The sequence below is a fragment of the Meleagris gallopavo genome, chromosome 2 (genome assembly GCF_905368555.1).
Source record: "Meleagris gallopavo chromosome 2, MGAL_WU_HG_1.1, whole genome shotgun sequence".
Classification (NCBI taxonomy): Eukaryota; Metazoa; Chordata; class Aves; order Galliformes; family Phasianidae; genus Meleagris; species Meleagris gallopavo.
Window position 1 is genome coordinate 76,929,997 of NC_139405.1, and position 19,618 is coordinate 76,949,614.

The window sequence follows — 19,618 nt, forward strand, 5'->3', positions numbered from 1 at the left end:
TCTTCCTGGGAGTTCTACTGTTGTTCCATCTTACCTTCTCATGCTATTGTAGGAGAAATTTTTCTTTTGTCCCAGCCTCACATAGCACATGCAAATGCCATGCTTCATTCTAACTGTTAATGTCTTATGACTAAGTGTGTCTAATCTATATAGTTCTGATATATTTTGTCCATATCCTTCTACCTACTGCCATATTGCAATTACAATTAGAGAGTGTGTTAGTGGATGTACAGCCTCCTGTCCATGCAGTTTCCTAGATCCATGGAAATCCATTTAATAGGATCACAGAGTATGGCCAGTGTTGAATGCTGGGAGGGAGAAGGCAGATCTGAATAGGCAGGAACAAATGATCCATCTGTGTAGCTAAACCTGCTCCTGGCGTCGGGCCAGGCTGTGCCACATACGGATTAGTTCCAATTAGATGAAGCAGTAGCTGACCCTTGGCTGCCTTCTCTGAGCCTTCTGGTCCTGGGCAATGCTGGTAAGTGTCACATCCATTCCAACTAAGTGGAAGAAGAGGAGAGAAAGTATTCAGTATTGATGTGCTGAATGCCTGAAGAAGCACAGATCAATACAGGCAAAACCTTCAGTTAATGACTAGTTGGTAGTTTTTAATTCAGCGGAAATTCATTCCTTCAGGAAGGTAGAATTTGTGATTCTAGGACTTAAATACATGTGATTATGTGAATGAAAGCTGTCTTTCTAAGGGTATATTTAGTGAAGACTTTGCTAGATATTGAATGGGCCAGGTGATACAAATTTGAAAAGAACTCTTTTCCCATGCTTTGGATTCCTATGCTGACTACCTAAAAAAAAATGTCTTGCATTGAAAATGTCAAAATGCTGAATAAAGCTTCTGCCATATTTTGTGTAGTGGGAGGTTGCTGTTGCTGGCAAAGACATCTTTTCTATTTTTCTTTTCTGAAACATGATGATACAATGCATGTGTGTCCTCTAAAGTACAGGAGCTGCACTTTCTTTTTATATGTTTTGTTAGAGCATTCTCATTTTGCTTCTTTAAATAGCTAGCAAAATAACTTGATCAAGGTCTAACAGCTAGAAAACTGGATTCATTTTTGTGTCAAAATTTTGAATTCTGTTATGGGTTTTCAAAAGTGATGAGAAGGGTGAAGCTTCTACATAGACAGCAAAGCAATAAGGCAGTGGTTACTCATATGGCTGTAGGAAACCAAGGCTGGACCTGCTACATAGTCTGCTTTGCATTCTGTGAATCTGTTATCCATAGCAAATCTTGTCACTGAAGGATAGATTTTGATAATCTCATTTAGGAGCTGTGGGTGTTGAAGTCTAAGTACTGATGTGAGAAGTCCAACTCAGTTTGAAGGTGGTGAGACTAACGCTGGTTTTCCTACTTCTCTTCTTTTTCTGTTGACAATATATGTTATAGGCAAATGATTTTTGCTTTGCAGTGCCTAATACGTGTCTGTGTGAGCTCAACCTGTTCTGAGACATGGTGTGAAGAGAGCCTCAGCCTATCAATCACATGTTCTGCCATTCTACCTTATGCCTGGAAATCAGTAGTTAAAGGCAAGTTAGCAAAGGAGAGGTATTGTCAAATGTGACATATGGGACAGAAATAATCTAATCACAACAGCACGTCCTGGGTTTTAAAAGAGTACCTTCTAATCAAAATTAAACCTCCTCCATGCTAAGGAACTTGTGAAGAGTGTCATTTATTTTTATGAGCTTTTGGTGTGATTTAAACTCCCCATTTTATTCTACAATCTGGCATTTTATCTGTCTATTAAGTTCTGTCAAATCATGTTAGTTTAATTTTGTGGAAGAATTGTTTGTGTGTGTTTATTGCACTGTAGTTGGCCTATCTCAATAAGCTTTTCCAATGCTTTGGCTCAGAATCAGCTGGCTTACACAGATGTGTGAAACTAACTTGAGTGTGCCTTCAGGTTTTTTCCCCTGCTTGTCTCAGAGTAATATCAGCAACAATAATAACACAAACCATTTGATATGTGAGCACCTGGCATTCCTGAACAGAAAGTGTGTGTGTTATTTTTCTGGATAATTTTTTTTTTTAAACAATGGCTCTAGTTCTAAAAACTATAATGCCTCTTGAAATGATGCTTTGATGCAGCCTCTGATCATTGTAATGTCCCTATACTGACCTAACAACAGTTAAAAGGCAGCCCTTTTCTTGCCTCTACCCATGGCTGCCCCCCCTGCAGATGTCATCTGCGGTCTCAATGAGTGTGTGTGCATTACCTTTTCCAGGTCACTGGCAGAGATGTTACACAGAACAGATCTCATTACAGACTCCTGCAGTACTCCACGTCTAATGGCCACCAAGTGCATGGAATGAAACTAGACTAGATGGAGTTTGGTAGGGCATGTGGGTGTTCACTCCTTTTACTTTTGAGTGCCTGTGAAAATCATATTCCACTGCACTGAAGTTTTGCTGAATGTCCATACTACTTCCAAAAAGGTTTGAAGCAATTCCCGTGGCACTGACTTATCTTCCTTGCTGTGATCTCGGCCTGCACAATCTCTTTGGAGCTCTATATCCTCAATCACCTCAGTGAATGGAAAAGAAACTCGTCTTCTCTAGCTAGTTATTGTGCTTGCAAGAGATAGGAATGAATGTAGAAGTCGTAACACTTTGTTAATGATTTTAAATATATATATAAATTGGACCTGCACTTGACCTAATCAATTGTAATAACATAGAAATAACACAAAAAGTTTTGGTTGTTCAGAACCTCTACTGACCAGGAACCTCTTTTTAGGGAGAAAGCCAAAATCTGTTGCTGTTAGTCCTCTTAGGCTGTTTTTTCAATTTGCAGTTTGTTTTGAGCCATTTGTAATTCTTTATGACTGAATAATTCAGAATAATTTAATTATATTATTCTTGCTGATGTTAACCTGTCAGTGGAAATATAACAAGTTCACCATAAAAAAGAATGTGACGTTTTTCTCATCTGAATTCTGTTGAAGGGAAAAACAGAGCACATGCAGTACTCCATGCTCATATTAAGAATAGTTTTTAATCCAATTTCTTATATCTTAATTAATGTGCTTACCCACACAGATTTGCAAATTTTAAGCAAGTAATAAACACTCTGTCCTCTGACCTGCAGTTTCAATAGTAATTAGTGTTAATCTGTCAACCAGATGAGAGTTACCAGAGTATATAATTGCAAGGATTTCTTAGAACAATCTAAAGATCAGAATTCTTACTGCATTACATTTCTGGGGGGTGAGTTTTCTAGTTTAGATTTTTTTTTTTTTTTCTTTTTGTGTTTGTTTCATTCTTTGATGGGAATGGAGAGATTTAAGCATTTTTGTTTGTTTGCTTTTTAATTTTGGGTTAACTGTAGTCTGAATGGCTATCTACAACCGGGACATACTGGTGGACTCCTGGGACATATTTTTTATTAGTTCAAAACAGTTGAGTTCAAATACTTTGAGACTAATCCGTAATAGAAACCAGTTACAGTGAGTGGAGACAATGAAGAAAATTGATTTGAAAGTGAGCATCCTGTTACAAAAAAAAAAAAAAGTGTGTTCAACCTATATAAATAACTGAAGAAACACTTTATGCACTCTTTCACCAAGAAAAATGATTCACAGGATGTTGTAAGTGTTGCTCTGAAAGTAATGCCTCCTATTTAATTCGATGAAAGCTACATCAGATACGAAGAGCACAACAGCACTATTTGATAGAACAAATTCTCAGCTACAAAACACTGTTTCAACATGATCACCATCATTAGCTGAGGTTTTTTGCTGGTGATGGTCAAGAGCATGCATGCTGAGCTCATAAAAATCTGCACCAGTGGAGGTGACCTACTGTCTCACAGCTGCTAGGATGGTGTTGTTGCTAGAATTACATTGCCCATGCAGTCCATCTTTCACCAGACTGAACAGATGGAAGTCAGAAGGTACCAAATCTGGACTATACAGTAGGTGAGGTAGGACAGTCCAGTCAAGACTGGCAATGTGCTCAATGGGCTTCAAACTGATCTGACTACAGTGTGTTACAAGAAAATGGTTATATTCTCTGACTTTACTCCAGAATTTTGAGTCTTCAGCTTAGTCAGTGTCATGTTGTAATGGTCAGAGTTGATAGTTTCTTCAGGTCGTAGAAAATCCAGAAGGATCACCCCTTTTCTGTCTCAAAAATCAGTTCACAACACTTTAGCCACCAAGGCCTGTCTCTTGAGCTTTTTCTTGAATAGGGAATTCAGATGTCACTCCATGGACTCTGATTCTGCTTCATTGTGGTGACGTCACGTCTTGTTGCTGGTAATAATGTGATTGTGAAAACTATCACCTCCAGCTTTGTATTGATTCACTAAGACTTGACAAACTTGCCTACATAGTACTATTCCTATGTGAACATTCAAGGGACCAACCTGGCACAAACTTTGCAATATTCCAATGTTATCTCCATAATTTACAACACACTGAATCCAATATTAATCTCTGTATATGGTTCCTTGGTCATAATCTGCCAATTCATGCAGATCAGCTGATCAAGACCTCTTCATTTTTTAGTGTGACATCTGTGCATAGCCATCTGCAATGTAACTTGTCTTTCACACTGCTGTCACCACTCACTGCACTCACGTCTGTTATTTGGTCTCTGTAGAGCAAGGATCAGTGGGTGCAATTTTTTCCACATAGAGTAATTCAGTTACACACCTTTGCTTCATAAACACTTCTGCTACAATCTGTCATGCAGAAACCAAATGTGAAGGAATATTGGTGGGAAGGTTCATCTTCTTCTGCCATACTGCCAACATCTGCCTCTGTAGTTATGGGCCTAAAGGAGTCGTTGCTTTCAGAACAGTCCTTCTGTGTTATACCTTAAATTCACATATACAATAGCCTTCCTGAGGTTTCCACTTCAAATAGAATTTCATTTGATTGTCGGACCTGAAATATGGAGGCTCATAGTTGGTACTGATTTACTCTTTTATTTTACCCTTTAGCAAACATTCATAACAGAGAAACGTGCGTTTTCTCTGTAAATAAATAAGATCGGTCAGATTAGACATGCAACAAAAGGCATGCAGCACTTTCCTAGGGGTATTCTGTTTATTCCTTACACTTATAATGTGTATTGAGGTAGAAATATGTTGTTTGTAGAATATAGTAGTGTAAGAACTATTTTAAAAAGGTATGGAGTAGCCTATGTACAAATGTTTCTTTCCATTTACACATAGGAAAATCCTTCTCAGTTTGTTGGATATGAAGGCCAGGTCACGTTCTTCGTAGGCCGTCAAAATATTTCATGTTCTGAGTCTGACTGCTGAAAATATTTCTGCTACACTTGGTTTGCCTGTGTTTTAAAAATCAAGTGTGGTTCAATGCGTAGTCACACTGAATCCTGACATTGAATGACTGGCTTAGAGTTCGGTGGGGCCAGTTCCTGTGTTTTTTTTCAGCTTCAAGAAGAGCAGAGTTGGCAATTCTCTTCTGTTTCCTTCCTGATTTTTTTTTTTTTTTTTTGTATGCAATTTGTATTAAACCTTTAGTAAGCATATTTTGAACTCCATTTCCTTGGTTCTTATCTAATCACTTTGAATGGATAATGCTTGGGTCAAGTGTGTTTTTGGATGTTTACTCCAAATATAAGAATAAAAAAAAAACAACAAAAAAAAAGAGCTTTTATGGAGCAGGTAACATGCAGTCAGAAGACTGTTAGTATTGTTGGATGGCTGCTGCTTTGTTCCTGTCTAATGTCTTAGTTAAGTATTAATTTGTATGAAAAATTAAAAGGAATAATTTAATTAACTGTGTTTAGGCCCTTAAGTTACTAGCATCATCTTACAAAGTCTCTCTTGCTGTTGTTTAATGCTGAGTAGGATGCAAACAGTGGAATTCAAACTAATGTTCATATGGGGCAGATTCCCTCTACCTCATCTGTTTCTGAATGGCTACGAGGATGCAAATCATTTTGCTGCTCCTCATGCTGGCAGGAAGATAGATATCGAAATTCCCTAATTCCATTGGCTATGAAAGAAGTTTTCAGCTCTTCCTGTTATACATGTTTCTATGCTCACATTCAAGGCACAAACCCCTCAAAACACATTAATCATAGAATCATAGCTTGTTTAGGTACTGTGTGGAAATGGAAAGCAAAGAATCAGCTTTTTAGGTAAAGCATCTTCTGATATCCTATAAGAAAAACCACGGGGCAACTTTTCCATGAATTCTCCTAGAAACTATTGGAAAACAATATGATAGTGTTTTTATCCATTTTACTTCCTTGCATCATACGTCATTTATGTGATGTATGCCTTGATTTTTTTTACAGGTCACTGATGTGTGTGTACGTAGGAGCAAACTCCTTACACGGTTTTAAAAAAAAGAACTTTTATATGACTATCACCTGGAAAATTGTTTTTTGGATGGCAATCTAAATCTTTCTGATCATAGACCATAGGGTTGTTTGTGTTGGGAGGGGGCAATTAAAGGTCATCTAGTTCAACACCCATGATAAACAGGGATGCCTTCATCTAGATCCCGTTGCTCAGAGCCCGGTTCGGCCTGACCTTGACTGTTAATGATGGCTTGACAAAAATAAAAAGGTTAATTTGCAAAATATAGAAGGGATCTGAATTGGAATTTTGAGGCAGACTTTGAGGGCAACGCAAAACAGGTATAGTATACCTTGGCATTACTAGTATGTCATAGCCTGGGAGGATTCCAGAAAGTTTTCTTATTGCAAAAGTAGGTATGTTTTCTCTTAATTTTTTATCAGATAATGTTGATAAAGTGCATGCAAGAATCACTTCATTCGAGGAACTGGAAAACTTCAGGTTTTGTAAACATATTCTGCTTGGAAAGTATCCTGACTGCTTATTCCTTCCCGTTCCCTGCTTCAGAAATGACTTGTATGACCTTGCTATCTACTTTGGCTCAGTAAAGGAAATAACACACCACTTTTAATTTCAGTCAGGGTGCTATATTAACCTGGATTATATATTAGTTTCCATTTCATTGAGTACAAAACTCTTTTTGACCACATTGAAACAGTTCTCAGTGTGTGCATGTTTTTAAAGGACCACTTGAACATGCTGTTCAACAGAAACAAGCTACATTGACCAAAATTATTCAACCAAGCGTACTTATTTTATGACAACAATGTTCAGAGTTGCTCTTGCAGGCTGTGTGAGGGCTGAGCTGTGACTATGCACAGGGCTGCTGCAGGGCTCTGCTGCTGCAAGTGTACCTGCAAGAGGAATTTGCTGAGCAGTTGAGCTTTGCTACTGTCCTAAAAGATTTGAACTGATCTACCAAAAGCATGCATCTGCTGGCATGAACTTCAGCCTTGCTGCTCACGTAGTTGTTTGGCCAGACTTTGTTTTTTCCTCCCCAAAACTGTCTCTATTGTGTTAATGTAGGCTGATCCTGTGCTGGATGGCTCTGCTTCACTGGTCAACTACTAGTGATCACTTTTCAGAGTATGCGTAGATGTCTCCTCTCTCTCTCCCTGTTACAGAAACTTTTTACCATCTGCAGTGTTAGTTTTTTTTTCATTTTTTAGTAATCTGATTCTGAATTACTGTTCTATATGCCACAGAAAATGATTCCTTCTGGAATTCATCTTTTCAGTGCACATTAGAAATGTATTAATCAGATTATAAACACATCGGAGAGGATTGTTGAACTGCAAAAAATCCACCTGCTGAGCAATAGAATATATATCTATAAATATATATATTTATATTTTGATGATCCTCATGAAATCGATGCGTTTAAAAGTTGCAGTATTGTGTATTGTTGTTTGTTTCTATGTAAGAAATGTTCAAAGTGAACCCTCCAGCAATGTCTTTCTTGAAAAGTTTGTACTTCAGATTGTTTCTAAACTGCCAAGTAGTGTAGTATGAGTAAACACACTTGAAATAATGGGGAAAAAAATATGTCTGTCTGTAATTATCTGGGCTAAGCTGAAGGAAAAAAAAATCACAGTATTCTATGATCTAACTTAAACAATATTAACTGTGTTTAGGACAGTCCAAAGGAAAAAGAGATGATTCTCTCTCAGCCACTAGTTTTACATGTCAATTTTAATATAAGCCATTGACAAGATGAGTTTGTTAATTAGAAAAATGAAGTTGACTTCATCTTTTCATAATGTTGTCTGAAAAGTTCTCACCAGCGGATGCTACTGTAAAAATGACCTTAAAAAGAAGTTCAGTTCAAGTGAAAGAAAAGTTGCCACATTAGCAGATACTTATTATGTTTCCTTTTGTTGCAGAGTATTCACCCCTTTCACAGAAAAACAAATGAGCTGCTAGATTCTGTCCAGAAAATGATGTGGTGAGAAGAGGAAGCTATTGTTTGAACCTCTTACTCATTTTCCAAGATGAAAATGTGAAAATAAATGCTTCCAGCTCTCTTAGGAGAAATATTTCTGCATCTTTTTTGTTTGCTTTTTTCAAAGATCCTTTCACTTTCTAAAAGCCTATATTTAGGGGGAAAAAAAGGTCAAAACCCAAAAGATCCTGACAAGAACCACAGGGAGTAGCGGTGAAAGGGAACACAGACAAAGTTCAGGAGAGATAAGGAGACAAAACAGGAAAAGCTTACACAGAAATTGCAGATTGCCCCTTTTCTCATTTAGTATCACAGAAACTGTATGGTAAAATACTTATCTGGGGGCTACGCAGATTTTGGGCAACTGAAGGAACACTGAAAATGCAAAATAAAACATCAGGCAGAGCTTAGAGCTGGCATTCTAAATGGACTCTGAAGTAATTCTGTTTTCAAAGATGAAAATACAAATAGCCCAAAAATGGCAAGGCTGCTGAAGGGAGAACTGGTAGTGAAAGAAAAAAGAAGCTTCAGCACTTTTGTGTGGTTTCTAACTGAAAAAAATGTTACACTAGATGATGATCTGGATGAGACTCTCACCTGGGTGTTACAGGGGAATATCTTACCTGTGACTTGTTCTGAATTCTGCTTGTGTGAGGGGAGATGTAGAAACAATATTGAGAGATGCTTTCTTCTGACCAATTCTTCCATGCTCTACTTAAACTCAAGTTTTCTTCTTCTTCTTGGGAAGTAGACCAAAGCTACTCTTCCTTCACTTAATGAGGGAAGATTAGACCTCTCTAAGGTGATTAGAACTTGCTAAGGTGAACAATACAGTATCTTTATTATTAAGCTGTGTGGTGAAACAGACTGTGTTATCAGAAAGCTTGAAGACTGTGTGTGTACTGGAAAGAAGGGCTGGTTGGAAGTACGTGAAATTCCTCAAAAGCAAGTGCACAACCATGCATTTAGGTGGAGTAAGGCCATGAGTATATAGGCTGGGAAAGAAGTAGAGAAAAAACTGCTCTGTAGATAAAGATCTGGTGAAGTAAAAGATGAGTTACCAGTGTGCTTCTGCAGTAGAGAAAGCTAACTGCAATCTAGGCTGGATAGACAAGCTGGAATGTGAGAAATCCCAATGGATATGAAATAAAAAATATCACCATATGATCAAGCTGCCTGCAGAGGGTTGGAATCTGCATCCTCAGTCTCATCTGGAGATGTCCCTAGTCCTATAGCAGGTGAGCCAGGAAACCTCTGGAAGTCTTGTCTCATCTGCATGATTCTGTTTTATTTATGGTTGACATGAACTATATGAATAAAATAAAGGCTTAGATTTAATGCTAGCTAGGTTACAATGTTTTCTTCCCTTGAAATAATGACTAGTTATCCTTTTCCCTCCAACTAAAACAGAACAAAACAAAAAGTTTATCAAAAACTAACTTAAATATCTAAGAATTGGTTAAACTATAGGATATGCATTTCCTGGCTTTGATTTTAAGCATGAGAATGCAGTACAATAGGTGATCTGATTCTCTTTAATTCAGCTCAAGTGCCATCTATGCACAAGGTTAGATGCTACAAGGGGAAATCAACCCCAGAAACCCCATTTTTCTCTTTGTTGCCCTGCCTTTCTTCATCTGTCCCAGTAGTGTATTTCAGTCTGTTTTCATAAGTATAATCTAAAGACTAGTTTAAGGTTGTTTCATGAATGGTCTTATGGCTCTCATGTACATTTTATCAACTTGAGGACAAAAAGTTTTTCTAAATCAAACAGCTTAGAAATTAAACTTATAATTACTTTCCTGTGGAGTTAAGCTAACGGGAAAATATTTAGTGATATAATGTGACCATTCATTCTGAGCACAAAGTTATAATAATTTTGAGTTCATGTTAGAGAGGGAAAAAAGATTTAAATATTTTTTCAGTTAACTTATGCCTGTTCTTTAAGGAAGAAGAATGGTTTTCTTCTTAAAACTGTCTTTTGTTAGCAGGTGGGCTTTTTGCCAGCCAATTCTCAAAAAAGCTTGGAATGTATTTTGGTGGTTTCCTCTATTTAGAAGGAAAAAGTGGAAAAACTGATCAAGAAACATAGAAACCAGATCCTCCCTATCTCCAGTGGTAATTACCTATCAAATATTGCTAACCTAAGCAGATACTACCAATTGCTGCTCTGTCATTTCATTATCCAGTCTGTTGGTTTTGTGGGGGTGATAGAGAGAAGGAGGGGTCTAATGTTACTTGGATACTGTTTTATCCAAGTTGACTGCAGTATTATTTATGGAATTGACAAATCCATTTCTGTATTTTAAAAGTCCTGATCTCAAATCATACTTCTAAAATGAACACAAATTTTATTCGTTATGAAAATTCTGGAAAGAAAAGAGCAGAAAGAAAAAAGCTTTTTTTTTTTTTTAATGAAAAAATATCAAATGTTGACTTTTATAGTTCTTACGTGTATATCTATCTGAAGAGCAGGTCATGACAAGATTCCTAATTGTTTAGGTGGAAGTTTTGCTTGAATGAGCTAGAAAGTGTGCTGAAGTCCTTCAGATATTGTTCATCTGAAATAAACCAACAAAAACTTTAGTTTTGAAAGAATGTGAATTTCCTGTAAAATATAATTCTTCTTAGAAGGAGCTAAGTTGACTGCTTTTTAATTTTTATATGGACAGATTTTCTTAATAGTGTAATTAAAGCAAAGAATGAAAAGGCATTAAAACTTGGCACAATTATGAATAAATTTCAAATTCCAGGAAAGGAAATGGGAAGGGAAAGGACAGTACTATGAGAGCCCACCCAGAAGGTTCTGGTAACCTGCTTTTAGATAACAGTGACTTAGCTGACACTGACACATTAAAAATGACAGATGATAGATCTACAGTATTGTCAAGGTAATAATCCAGAGAAAACTGTGGATCTTCATTATTTTGCACTCTAAAATATTGCAATTTACTTTTGTTTTTTTTGTAGCAGTTGTTTTTTTCTTTGGTAAAGTCTATGGTAGAATCATCTAGTTCATCAGGAATATATCTTTGTATACAACAGGGTAAATGTTGTGGATTCTGTGTACATGAATACAGAATTTTTTAATTTGGCTTGTTCTTGGGGTTTTGTATGTACCTTTTTCAATTTGTGCCCCTACTTGAAAAAAATATAAAAAGTTAGTAATGTTTCAGTGCTGCTTAGCTCATTTTACGACATGTGGGAGAAATTAGAGAATCTAGCAAGGTTTTTTTTTTTTTTTTTTAATTGTTTTCTGTAAGTATTACTAATAATAGACTCAATTAAGCCTTTAAACAAAAGCATTCATTTTGCAGAGGACTACTAAATAGTTCCGGTTGAACGCAGTAATTTAAACATTCCAACTTTAATAACTTGCCAAGCTAGGAGATACTTTCCCAGGGGATAACATGTTTTGAGTACCTGCTTTGTATAGGACATTCTCACACCCCTTCTAAATTTGTGATTTGTAATTCCTTCTGAAGGCCAACAGGGATTTGTATTTTGTATATTTGTAGGGAAATGCAGCGTGTGAAAACTGGTTCTGAGGTGCCTTTTGTGGAAAGCTTTTCCCAAGATGATAGATCAGAAATGCTGCCTTTGGACATGAAGCCAGTAGATTGCTTTATGCTTTGGGCCATCAGACTGGTGCCTCAAGACCATGTGGTGGAGAAGCAGCCTGGAAGGTTGCATGTAATTATGAAATGAAATGAGTATACGAACAGTTCTTCTGTCAAGATGCATGAAAGGAGTTTGAAGATGCTGATATTGGTTTAAATTTAAAATTTAGGTTATAGTTACTGGAGGGAGCAAGTAGCCAAGGCCATTAATTCCAGATTAGTGAATGCATGTGTCAAGGTGGAATTGATACAACCACTCATTCTTTGGGTAACAGGCTCTCAGCACTGCTGGAGAGCCTTGCCTCATTCTCCAGTGCAGTGCCTATCTCCTCCACTACAGAGGCTGCCCTTCTCTACTAAGGAAAGGAAAAGTTACTTTTTGCAGTGTGAGTCAAGCCTTTCTTCTTGGCATAACTAAGAAGCAAAGAGAAAAGATGCTTTACATGTATGTATATGGTGCATTAAATAGTTTGTGGCAACTCAAAGCTCTTGACACAATTGCTTGCAGCTTTTCAGTCTTCTGAGCTCATTCTCTTCAGTCTTTGCTTTTGCATTCACGCCTTGATGTTTCCATGCACAAGTTGGATTTGCTCCATGTTGTTCGTAATTCATACCTGTGAGCTCTGTTTCACTAAGATATCAATAGAAAATATATCCTGTAAATGTTTTACTTGCTTAGTTTGCTTTTCCTTCTCCATCTGCTTGGGCCTTCTGCTGAACTGTTCCACTCCCATTACTTTCTATCACAGCATTTAACTTTTCTTCTGCGCTCCCTCTCTGCTCAACTTTCTGTGGTGCTGCTCCAGCAGCTCTCACCAGCTCCTTTTTGTGCCTTTCCTGTTTTTATTCTTTCCTAGAAATGTCTGTAGTTCCTGTGAGAGGCAAATGGACAGAACCATGTTGGGGCTGTGCCTCAGGAAGGCCAGTGACTGTCATATTCAGGCTTCCTGTGAACAGCGAGAAGTGTTTTTTTCCTATAGGAAAACCAGTTTTTCTTATGAATCTTGTAAATGGATTTCTAAAGTTCTATCTGTGTAAATCACATTTCCTCCTAGAAAAATAAGCTGCTGTTGGAAAATTTTGCTTATTAAAGCTTTGACATATGGTCTTATTTTGAGTTCCAGTACAGATGAAAGAAATCTGTTCTAAGGACTGTGCTGAGAGAATCATAATTGACATGTACCAGTCCAGTACCAAAAACTGCTTTGAAACCAGCCCTTTTGGAGCAAAAATAACCAGAGCAACCTCTCTAGAAAACTACCGGGCTCATTTAGAAGATTTTCAGACCCTCCTCTTGCAGAAAATAGTGGTAGGTTTGCTAAAACTCGGAACAATGGGGAAATAATAAAATATTTTTAGTTTACTGTTAGGCTTCAGATACCAATTCATCAGGAATAATTGTGCAGATTTGAAAGCTTTTATATGTTCTTGTGACACAGTCTCTGTAATAGTTTCTGCAGTATTATTGCAGTACAGGTTGCCAAGATGCAGACAACCACTGTGAATTTGGCCCACTATTCCATTTAAAATTTCTGTCATAAGCTGTTTAAAATTCCAAAAAAGATGTCTTAGTTGACTGAAGCTAAATAGCAGCCTGATGTGCTTGTTAAAATACTTATGGCTCAATGTGTTCTGTCATTTGAGTTAAGGAATTGAATATCTTGCTGTTTAATTTTTAGAGCCATTTTGTGGGGCTCCTCTCATCCTTTTGAGAAAAAGCATGATATTTAGAAGAAGTGTTCAAATATGGGTAGAAATTGTGAGAGTAATAAGTCCACAGTTGTGCCTTCAACTACATGGCATGCAATAGATGAAATGGAAATGCAACATAGGTCTGTATTCTGCTTTCTGTTACTTCATCAGATATTGTTCTAGCCATCAGGGAGCTTATGAACATTAAACTTCATTTAATAACAGCAAAGAAGAGAGTGTATTATCAAACAATGAAAAAAACCTTTTGTTTTGCATAATAGAGCACAGAAAGCAGTGCAGACCAAAGAAAGCTTTTTGGTGTTTCTAAGGTAGATTAAAGCTAGAAACAAGGGGGATCTTGTCAATGTTTATAAATATCTAAAGGATGGGTGTCAACAGGATGGAGTCAGGCTCATTTTGGTGGTGCCCAATGGCAGGACAAGGGGCAATGGCCACAAACTGGAACACAAGAATTTCCATCTGAACGTGAAGAAAAACTTCCATACCGTGAGGACAGCAGAGCCCTGTGCAGAGAGGGTGTGGAGTTTCCTTCTATGGAGATATTCATAATCCTACTGGATGCTTTCCCATACAACCTACTTTAGGGAACATACTTTAGCAGGGGGTCTCTGCTCCAGGGAAACTTTGGAGCTGAGGCTTGCTTTTTTTAGTGACTTCTTTATTGGTGGCCCTTTTTGCATGTTTCCATCTTCTGAGTAAAGGATAGTGAGAACACACCGTTTGAACTGTAGGAAATAATGAAGTAAGTTTAGTGTGCTCATCTGTACTATGGAGATTAATAAACAGCCAAAACACCTGGATTGGTTGTTGGTTGTGTGACTTATGTTGCTGTGCACTGTTGAAGTATTTCAAGAATCAGACAGACTTTTTTTTTAAACTGAACCAGTTATGGAACAGATGAAAGCTGATGATCCTTCACTGCTCATAGCCTGAGTAGATTTCCCATGTTGCCTAAAATATGTCTCAAATAGGTGTTTTAAGCCTAAGGATCCCAGACACTTCTAAGAAAATATCTTTAGATTTGTCAGTCCTGTAAGTTGGTCTTCACTGCATAAACGTTGTTGGATTTGGGGAAATATTTTAGCTATTAGCCCATGAATGCTCTGGTTTCCCAATTTATCTCCAAGCTATTTCCCCTCCTGTGCTACCACCCACAGTGTGCACTGCTGTGTAGGTGCAGTGTTTACAGGTCTGCAACTCCATGAGTTCAGAACGATCTTGCACCAAGGGCAGCGTTGAATACCAGCTCCAGATTAATCAGGTTTAAACAAGATATTTGTTCTCATTTTGCATGAGTGATGGATGTAACACAATGCTTTCTTCTGTGGCAGTTACATAGCTAGAAGATCCTTTTAATGGGATGGGATGATTAGATACTAGAAAATGAGAAAGATGGAAAGAGAGGGACAACATTTCCTTTGGGCTCAATCAAATATGCTTGTGTTTAACATTTACTCCCAGGATATGTTTTTCAATGTTCACACAGGAAATGTTTTACTTAAAATAATTTCTGTTTTGTTTTGCTATTTTGCTTTAATTTTCATGATTATTTTTGTTTTGTTTTTAGACTAGGATTTCTGTGACTGACACAGAAAGACAAAAGGATGAGAAAATCCACGGTTTGCTTTGGAAATGGTAGCAACTTGGAAAGAATCAGTTCTCCTGTGAGAGGATTCTTTGCATTTTTTCATCTTCAAAGATTTTCTTTCAGGTAGAAATCTTGTGTGTCTGATAGCAAATTCAGATGGTTTTATGTTGGCTGGTTTCCTTAACTACTATTCAGATTTTATTTCTATAATGTTCAGTTTTCTTAATCCAGTGTTTGCTTTTGATGAATCTAATTCTTTTGGAGAGCAGTCAAATGTAAAGAAAAGTGATATACCCCATGCTATCACAGTTTTTCCATATGTTTTTCAATCTAATCCTTTCTATGCATCTATCCCACCCTAATTAGATACAACTGATATACAGGTTGTATTTTGGCAAAAGCAGAACTCTGTGAATCCACTGGGCATATCTTTTTAAAATGGAATTACTCTGTCATCAATAGAAACTTTCCTTTGATCAACTTTTTCCATACTTCAGAAGGCTGTTGCATAACTTTTCTTTCTCTAGGTAACAAGTTAAATGACAGTTTTAAGTAACAAAATCAGAGCTCATGCTAAGATTCTGGGCTCACTGCATCTTACTTTTCCCATTGACTTTACATACTAAAAGTTTGCCGCCTTGCTTATCTGATCCTTTCTTTTTTCCTCCCATATTAACTAAAATGATAGAAACAAAATTGATATTTAATTTCTGTAGCAAAGTTCAAATAAGCTTATCATTTTTTGTACAAATATTAACTGTAAGACCAAGCTATGTGCACTCTTCTATCACTTGACTGCTGTTGTCCGGTGCTGAGATAATGTTTGCCTATAGTTCTAGAAATGAGAACAACTATTGATGGCTCTGCTTAGTGCTTAAGAATGCAAAATAGGAAAACAGAACCTGTCATGAAACCAACACTTCATTCCTACACACTTAGCAAAACTGAAAGACAGTATATAAGAGGAAAAGAAAGCTATTGATTGTATCTAGGTTTGTTCACTAATTTTTTGTAAGATAACGAAGCATGGAAATGTGCTACCAACTTCTTCAATGTATTATTGAAATTGAGAGGTTTTGATTATAATTGAGTTGGATGTTTATGTAACTAGAAGAATTTCTTGCCCCCCAACAAGACTATTTCATTACCGAATGCTTTAATTTATACATGCTAAGAATCTTGTGAGGCCCTTTGTGATACACCTTTTCAGAAGTGCTAGATGCGGGTCCATTATCTGATTTCTTTTTTTAATATTTGAGTTCTGACAATTGCAATGTGCTTTTATACTATATTCCACTTAGTAAAGCAAGAAGAGTGGTAGAGTAGCCCTAAAAATTTAATAAAGCTGTAAAGGATTCAGTATTTGGCAAAGATCTGTAGCAAAATTAGGGATTTTTTTCTTTTTTCTTTTTTTTTTTTTTTTTTTTGCATTAAACGTGATAAAAACATTCATAATTAGTATCTGCATATATTTCTTTTCTACATTCTTGAATAGTAGCCATTTGATGTAGTTTGGAAAGTAGGAGTTGTAGCCAATGAAATTAAATGATAGTTTAGGTAATATAAGTCTGTCTAGCGTAGTTTATCGGACAGTATAGTATAATAACCTAGTAACATAATCTTTCGATGTATTTCTTATTAATACTATATAAGCCAATTAAGATGCCTAAAGTTTCTGCTTACTAATGAAGAAAGCAGTACAATTTATTGGGTGCAGTTATTGGTTATGTGATACTATACTTAAGAAGAAAGAAACTATTGGCTTCTAGTGGTGATCCAAAACTAACTAGCTAGGCTGTAAGCCTCAGGTCTGTTTTGCAGATTGCAAGGCCTGGCTGCATGCTTGGTCTAGAGATGTCAGTGTAGCAGAAGTCAGCTGTGTTACTAGAGTGATTTACTACTACGGCTGTGTACTATATAGTGAATCTCTTGCAGTCTTTCCAAGACTATTCAGCGTGTCACTGTATGCTTGTCTCCAGTTTCTGTATGCCTTTAATTACAAGTTTGCACTGTAACTGTCTTCATAGTTGCAATAAAAATTTTAATTCTGCGGAGGCATGAGAATGAGGAAAAAAAAACGTTTATTTTCTGTGCATCCGTAAATTCTAGAAACACTGAATGGGAAAACAATGCATTGGTGATTAGAATTTCAGGGAAAGATCTACAACTCTGTAGCACTTTTTTTTCTTCTTCTTTTGAGTAGAAATTGAAATGTCCTTGAATCTGGGAGTTGAGTCTTACCCATAATATTTTAATCTGTTATGTAGAAGAAAAGTGCTAGAAATGTTGACTTGCTTTTATTACATCTGAAGAATTGCATCTATAACCACAGCAGGATAGTTGAGTCATCTAGATTGTATGGCATGTTGTACCTGCTTGGTCAGTGCTTTTTATTACTGCTATATATCTCACAGTGCCAGGGAACACAGAAATTCAGAGGATTGTCTGTAAGAGTTCCATCTTGAAGTGAAAGCTTAGGATAGATTTAAGATCTAATAGATCTTTGGAATGAAACTACCTCCTAAAGAAAACCACACATGGAAGAAGAAGAAAGGAGTAGAATTTTGCTTAGCTTAAATGACCAATTGAGAAGTCTCTCAAGAAAAGAGAAGAAAATGACTGGAAAGAGAATGCTGCAAGTAGAACACTTATTGTTTTGGCAAAATTATTATTAGATAAATTATCTGTCTGCTGGATAGATATTTTATAGTAGATAAGATAAATGGCCAGATTAGCTGTGCTTTGGAAACAGGTGGAATCAGAGAGTAAGTTTGGTTTTAGTGTACTACTGGGTTTTGAGAACAAATGCCAAGATTAGATGAAGCAAGTTCCCCAGACAGAAGACTTGGATAGTCTTTGCTATTTTCATATATTTATATGTTTCCTGTTCTTAGACTGAGATTATCAAAGGAAAAATAAGTTTCAAACCATAGAATGAAGAAATACCTGATACGCACGTAAAATGTGCTTTTACTGTATGACCAAAAAGATTTACAGATGATAGACTGTGTAATCCAAAATGGATCTGACAGTGGAAAGCTTTTAGTCTACAATGGCTGTTTACACTACTTTTGGTCCAAAAAAGAGAAAAATGTTCATCCTAGTGGCCAGCTCAGTCTCTCTGTGGAGTAAGCAGGGTGCCCAGAGATCTGATTTAGAGTAGGACTGTGCTACACATCAGTCATCTAATAATATTCATCATTTAGGTTCAGTAAGTTTGATACCAACATTTCTCTGGTCAAATCTTATCCAGGCCACTCTTCCTGGAGCTGTATTGCTTAATAGGGAGTGTCCTATCAAGCTGCTGCTGTTGGTACTGCTGTAGGTGTGGAATGAGCTGTTTTAACATTCTAATCTTTGAGCTTTAGCCCCATGTGAATAGCAGCAGCAGTGGAAAGTTTCACGGAAAAGTACCTATTCAGGACAATATGGGTAGCAAGGTGTAGAAAATAGATATAAGGTTTCTCCGTGGCAGCAACTATAAATCAAATAGGCACATAGTATCTTGGTCATGAGAGGGAAATTTCACTTTTTTTTAATTTGCTATAATTAGGAAGATGTTTAAAAATAAATTTTAAGCTATGCTAATCTCTGTTAGAAGCTTTTCTTTATAAGTTTTTGAACTGCCTGCTAACCAAACCTCAAATTTGAGCCTCCTTTGCTGATCACCATTTCTTTCTGCCTGCTTCCTTTTGCGTTGCATTATTTTAGACTTTTACTTTGTATTTCATTTTGCTATTGTGGTGCTACTAGAACAAGAAAAACTGCACAATTTAGATAGTGCTTTGCCTTACTCTAAGCAAATCTAAGCTACAGTATTTAAAATATTTATTTGTATTAATTATTTTTTATGCTGCTGAAGAGAAACTTGTCCTGTCAGGAGCACAGAACACAGTAGTTGATAATCACTTTACTCTCTGAAAGGCAACAATAAAATCTGCTAAGCATATCAGGTCTATCAAATCCCCTCGGGATTTCAGGGCTTACTAACCTGTATTTGGATAAGTGGATATTTTAAACAGATGGACTTTTTGGCAGTCACTGAAATTCCTCATCTACCTACATGGAAATCTGACTGACTCTAAAATAATATCTGATTTTGCACATGTAACTGGCATATTGAAGACTGCATACGTGGAAACTGTCCTTTATATAATATTTACGATTAAATACCTTCATTTGGCATTTCATTTGGAAATGCTCTTGTTACAATATATGTCAGATGTCAGCTGGTATTACACTTGTTGAAATTCCCTTCATAAATAAAGATTCCATGTTAATTATTCCACTGATAGCATTGGAGACATCCTTGATTATAGGTATACCAGTACTGACTCACAGCATTTTTTGCTCAAAAGAATTCATTTCTATAGTAAAATGAGAATTTCTGGTAAGG

At 36.7% G+C, this 19,618-nt stretch overlaps 1 protein-coding gene across 3 annotated transcripts in view; it reads left to right on the forward strand.

Annotated features, from left to right (window-relative positions):
* Nucleotides 1–19,618, forward strand: part of ME1 (malic enzyme 1) — a 156,931-nt gene that overhangs the window by 10,827 nt on the left and 126,486 nt on the right. Inside the window, exon 2 of one of the 3 annotated variants that reach the window (XM_085216912.1) lies at nt 15,202–15,345. The gene's annotated coding sequence lies outside the window, so the exon portion shown is untranslated. 3 annotated transcript variants of the gene reach the window in all.